We start from the raw sequence: 5,531 nt of genomic DNA, 5'->3' as shown, positions 1-5,531 counted from the left end.
CCTCTACTAACCATCGGTATGTGGAACGTGCCTACAAGTATCGGCCCATTAAGGTGGTTGAGTTTGAACTTCCACACCAACAGCGTGTGGTCTTTTTGGATCTTAAGCGAGAGGAATGTGCAGATTTGTTCCCATCTGGACGGGTGTATTCTCAGGCATTTCACTTGGGTGGACAAGGGTTTTTCCTGTCTGCCCATTGCAATATGGATCAACAAAGCTCTTTTCATTGTTTTGGTCTTTTCCTCGGGATGCAGGAAAAGGGTTCTGTTACATTCGCTGTTGACTATGAATTCGCTGCCAGATCAAAACCCACAGAGGAGTTCATTAGCAAATACAAGGGCAATTACACTTTCACTGGGGGTAAGGCAGTTGGATATCGCAATTTGTTTAGCATTCCGTGGACGTCGTTCATGGCTGATGACAGTCTCTACTTCATCAACGGCATACTACACCTCAGGGCTGAGCTTACTATCAGGTGCTAGAGCTAACATTGTAGTTCACAATATGTCGAGATATTGTCATATTTTCTGCGTAAAGCCGGATGCATTTTGTGCTGTATGATGAATTAGAAACGTGTAACTCAGACCTGTACGTCTCTGAGATGTAGACATATAGTTCTTACACTGAGATTTTGAAAACGCTTCTGTAATCTTGAAATTAGTAGAAATATAGTTTTCGCTCTAAATTTTCGAAAGCCCTTTTTTGCTCTATTTTATAAATGCTTCTGTCTTGGATAAATGGGTATTGAATTGCTTAAGAACGAGTATAAGTTCTAACACACACTGTAAGGTTTCGTAAACCGTGCCTTGGCTGTTGGGGTGTCAGGGCGAGCCCGATCTGGCCCGTGTGGCTCGCGGGCAGGCTTGAAAAGAGAAAAAAAAAAAAAAAACGAAAACGTAAGGCAGCGTGAAAGGCAATCTGTTGCCTTTTAAAGGGGGGGAAAAATCGAGTCGATTCGGGCTAAGCCTTGATTTTTTGGCCAAGCTTTTGATCGGTTCGACTCGAGCCAAAAAAAGTCCATCTTCAAAATGCTCGAACCGAGCCCGAGCCTGAGCCTTGATTTTCAGCTCGCGAGTATATTCGATTCGGTTCGTTGCCATCCTTAAGGCCAGCCAACCATCACATTAGCAAAATTAGTTTCCCCAACAAACCTCAGATCTTTTAAATCATATTTTTAAATTTTTCAATTTAAATTGTATTTAAATAATAAATAAACGTTGGTAAGTGATTTTTTGATCTTATCTCGTCGATAATCTCAACGAAATAGTGATGGTAATAGCCGTCCTGGTACCATTTCGACCTGTTGTCATTGCTAACCTTTTACTAGAAAATGAAGGAAAACCATGTAGATATCAAAGGACCGGCACAAGTTGTGCTTAGGGCTATAAGTAAAAATCGCAAAATCGAACTGAAACTGCATTTTATAAACAGTCGGTTTGGTGCCACATGGACTCGGTCAACGAAATGGTTTTGACTCAAACCAAACCGATTAAAATGGTTTTGTTTAGGTTTGAGAATTTTAATTGCGGTTTAAAATCGAACCGAACTGGCGAAAAAATATATAAAAATAAAAAATGAAAAAATGAATTTTTTTGAAAATTCATCCAAATAAGTAAAATTTAATAATTTTGTCATTTGTGGACATTTTTGTCAATTTCTAATTTTCTAATACATATATTATTATTATTATTATTATTATTATTATTATTATTATTATTATTATCCAATTATCCTAATATATATCTAATAATTTCAAGACTAACATGATCTATCAAAAGGCTTTTTTCATTTCAGAATTTAGATAAACTCCAGCCAACACCCAACACAGTCTTGAGCCATCAACACCATACTTCTTTTTTAAATTTTTTACACCTCTTCAAAGTTAAATTGAAATCCATTATACCAAATCGGAGACAAAAAGATCCTAGACCTTTAGTGATAATATTTGCTACGAACAAAGTTTCAGATCAATAATTTTTTTGGAGCAAATTAAGGTAAGAATCTGAAATTAAATGCGTTTCGTAACATCATACAAATGTAAACTTGTGTAATTGTTATGTTTAGATACTATAAACAATTGCTTTGTTATTATTGTTGGTTATTCTCTTTGTTTAATCAGTATCATTTTTTTTCAAATATGATAATCACGAGATCTTGTTGGACATCATTATGTTTTTTGAGTCTTATATCTAGTTTAGTAAACTTGTATTGTAACGTTATTGTATCGTCATTAACTTAAAAAAGGTGAACAAAAATGAAAAAAAAATATATGTTTTAGTTTATTGTGATTTCACTTTGATTTAGTTGGTATTTAAATTTATAATAGAGATACTTTAGCTCCTGTTTGAGTCATATTTTCCACATCATCATAATGAGAAAATTGACTTGTGGGATAACAATCTAAATTTTCATTTTTTTGTCCCAAAAATTTTATTTAAAGAGGGGTTTAGTTTGTTTTAAATTTATTGCTAGTAAAATATAAATATATATTGAATTCAATGAATTAATGACATAAAAGTAAACGGACAAAAAGATATACGGCGAAATCGACAATTTAAAATCGGACTAAACCGTTAGGTTTAAGTTTGAGGTTTTTCCAAACCGTTCAAAATGATTTGGTTTAGATTTGAATTTTGGGAAAATTATCCAAAAACCTATATTTTAAGTATACATTTCAAATATCAAATCTCAACATTTTCTTTTCATAAATAAGGGTTAATTATTTATTTTTAACTCACGCACACTACAAGCCTACCCTCTTCTACACACACACACGCGCGCTCTCTCTCCTTCCCCCCTCTCCAGACAATTGATCTGCACCATTCAATGGCGATTATGGTGCGATAACAATCAGACCAACCATTGAAACATTTAATGTAGCCATAGAGGTAACGATTCACGGTGATGATTGCGTAGGTAATGCGGGTGGAGGTGGTAGACATGGGTGGTGGCGGTGGAGCTGTAGTAATTAGAAAACAATTGGAGTGGACTGCGCCATACACCAAGAAGCCCTCCATTTGCCATCTGGTAAGCAGCGCCAATTTCCTTCTCTAGACCTTAACTCTTATAATTGGAACGATAGTAATTTGATTACCAGTGCAATTTCCATATCTCATGTAAACGAAATTCCTCTGAAGACTCCACTATAAAGCCCTCATCTTGTTACTTCAAATCGATCAATCAAGTCCATGACCTTCACTTGTATAAGAGACAAAAGATCTAACAAAAGAAATAGGCATAGATCTAACAGAGGGAGTTATGGTAGAGAAGTCGGTAATGGAGGCTATGGCCGTCGTGGTCGTGGTTATGGAAACGATAGTCGAGTTGGATATGGTGTTGGTGACCATGGCTATAGAAGCGACGACTGTTCAATCCTTGTAATTTATCTTATTAAGATTATAGACACTATTTTATCATTTCATGAATTAAAGCACCACCCAGCCTCAAAATGCTAGATTTCTTCATTTCTGTACAGTCTCTATTATTTATTTACTCTTTTACGAGGTTTTACAAAATTCAAAAATGAAACCAAAATTGATTAATTGCAAATTTAGAAGGGAAAGAGAAATAGGTTTGGAGTGAGAAATTGTGGGATTAAATAAGCGGAATTTTTAAATAGAATATTGGGACAACAACAAAAAAGCAAATGCTTGAAGGAATCAGTTTATGCATGTAAGAATTGACAAGTGTGCATTAAATATTCATGTTTTGTGATAATTTTTGACTAAGAAACTTATCCAAAATTAAATATTCATGTTTGTGACGGCAAGATTAAATATTCATGTTTCATAATCACTTTGTGAATTATAAGGTTCGAAAATCGAATTAATTTGTGATAATTTGTTACTGCGAAATAAGTCCTAATTAATTAATTTGATAAATTACGAATGAGAAATAACTTGTGATTTATTGATTATGTGTTTTGTGTTTGTATATGACTAGGTTCTATTTAATAATGACTATTTGTGACCTAGGCTGTATAAGGTGTTATGGTGTATGATCATATATGTCTAAAATGTTATTATTTGTGACCAAATTTATGTTATATGTGACTAACTTTGTAGTCATTGTGACTATTTGTGATCAGATTGGACGTATCAGTGTTTGTATGTGACCAAACATACGTAACCACATCTGTTAGCGGTTAATGTTTGTGACATAACATGTTTGCATCTATGTAAGATGTTATTTTTTGTGACCAAAATTTGTGCTTTCTGTTACTATTTTTGATTAACTTTGTATTCATTGTGACTGTTTGTAATCAGATTTGTCTTATCTATGTCTGTATATAACCAAATTTGCGTTAACAATGATATGCATAACCAGACATCTATTAGCGGTTATTGTTTGTGACATAATATGTTAACATTTAAAAATTTGTGACCATTTATATGTTAATTGTAACCCTCTAAGATCAAGTCTATGTTAATTGTGACCCTTTGTCACCAAGTTTATGTTAAATGTGACCTATTGTGACTAAGTTCGTCTTCATCGTGACTGATTATGACTAGATTTTTTTAACTTTGACTGTATGTGTCAACAGTAATATGTATAACCAAACATCTGTTAACCGTGAATGTTTGTGACAAATCATGTTTACATTTGAAGTTCATGACAATTTATATGTTAACTATAATTGATTGTGATCACATTTTGTGCTACTGGTTACTGATTTTGACCAAATATGTCTTTATGATGACTGTCTGTGGTTAAATTGTCTTAATTTTGATTGTTTTGTGTGCATTCAACCAAATATATGAGTTTTCGACCAAATCACAAATTTAAAGGTCACGACTAATTATTGATTACAAATTATCAAATTAATAAGTTTTATATTATTTTTTGTTCACAAATTTTATGTCACACTTCTTTATCAATCACAAATTATAAATTAATAGCCCACATTATTTTTGGGTCACAGATTGCAAATTTTATATATCACAATTTATTTCACATTCACAAATTATCAAATTAATTTATTACAACTTAAGAATGTGCGAATCATGATTGCAAATTTAGTGGGAATCTCACATTTTTTCAGGTCACATGACATTTATTGATCACAATTATCAATTTTATCGATCACGTATTATTATCGGTCACATATTAACCCATTTATCGATCACAATTAACCAAATAATTTGTGACCACCACCATGGTTCGCCACCCCGATCGTCAAAAGCTAAATCAAGTTGTTACTTCCAAATGATCAAAAACAACTATCTGTTACAATAATTATTATACAATAATCACCGATTTGAAGGAGTTTATGGCAGTAGTTTCATTTTTTTTTTTTCAATGAGACGATGCTCATTGCCTTCGCCATATGCAAAAGTATGCTCTGTCTAAAAGTTCGAGCTTTTTGATTGCCTTCTTTATGACTTCCAAGCTTCCATCATAACAACATTAATTGAGAGATTCAATCCACAATCAAATAAAAGGTATCTTCTATTATTCATCTAAAACATTGCCTATAATGGATGTGAGCGCCAGCTACATTCCAGTCTCCTTGGTAATAAACACTAACAAAA

At 33.2% G+C, this 5,531-nt stretch overlaps 1 pseudogene; it reads left to right on the top strand.

The window, feature by feature from the left end:
• The window catches only part of LOC111409961, a 5,966-nt pseudogene extending 5,272 nt beyond the window's left edge, over positions 1 to 694 (top strand).
• Positions 695 to 5,531: the final 4,837 nt, after the last annotated feature.

This window comes from Olea europaea, chromosome 15 (genome assembly GCF_002742605.1).
Source record: "Olea europaea var. sylvestris chromosome 15, O_europaea_v1, whole genome shotgun sequence".
Classification (NCBI taxonomy): Eukaryota; Viridiplantae; Streptophyta; class Magnoliopsida; order Lamiales; family Oleaceae; genus Olea; species Olea europaea.
The sequence above is the reverse complement of the archived record's forward strand: the minus strand, read 5'-3'. Positions and strand labels throughout refer to the sequence as shown.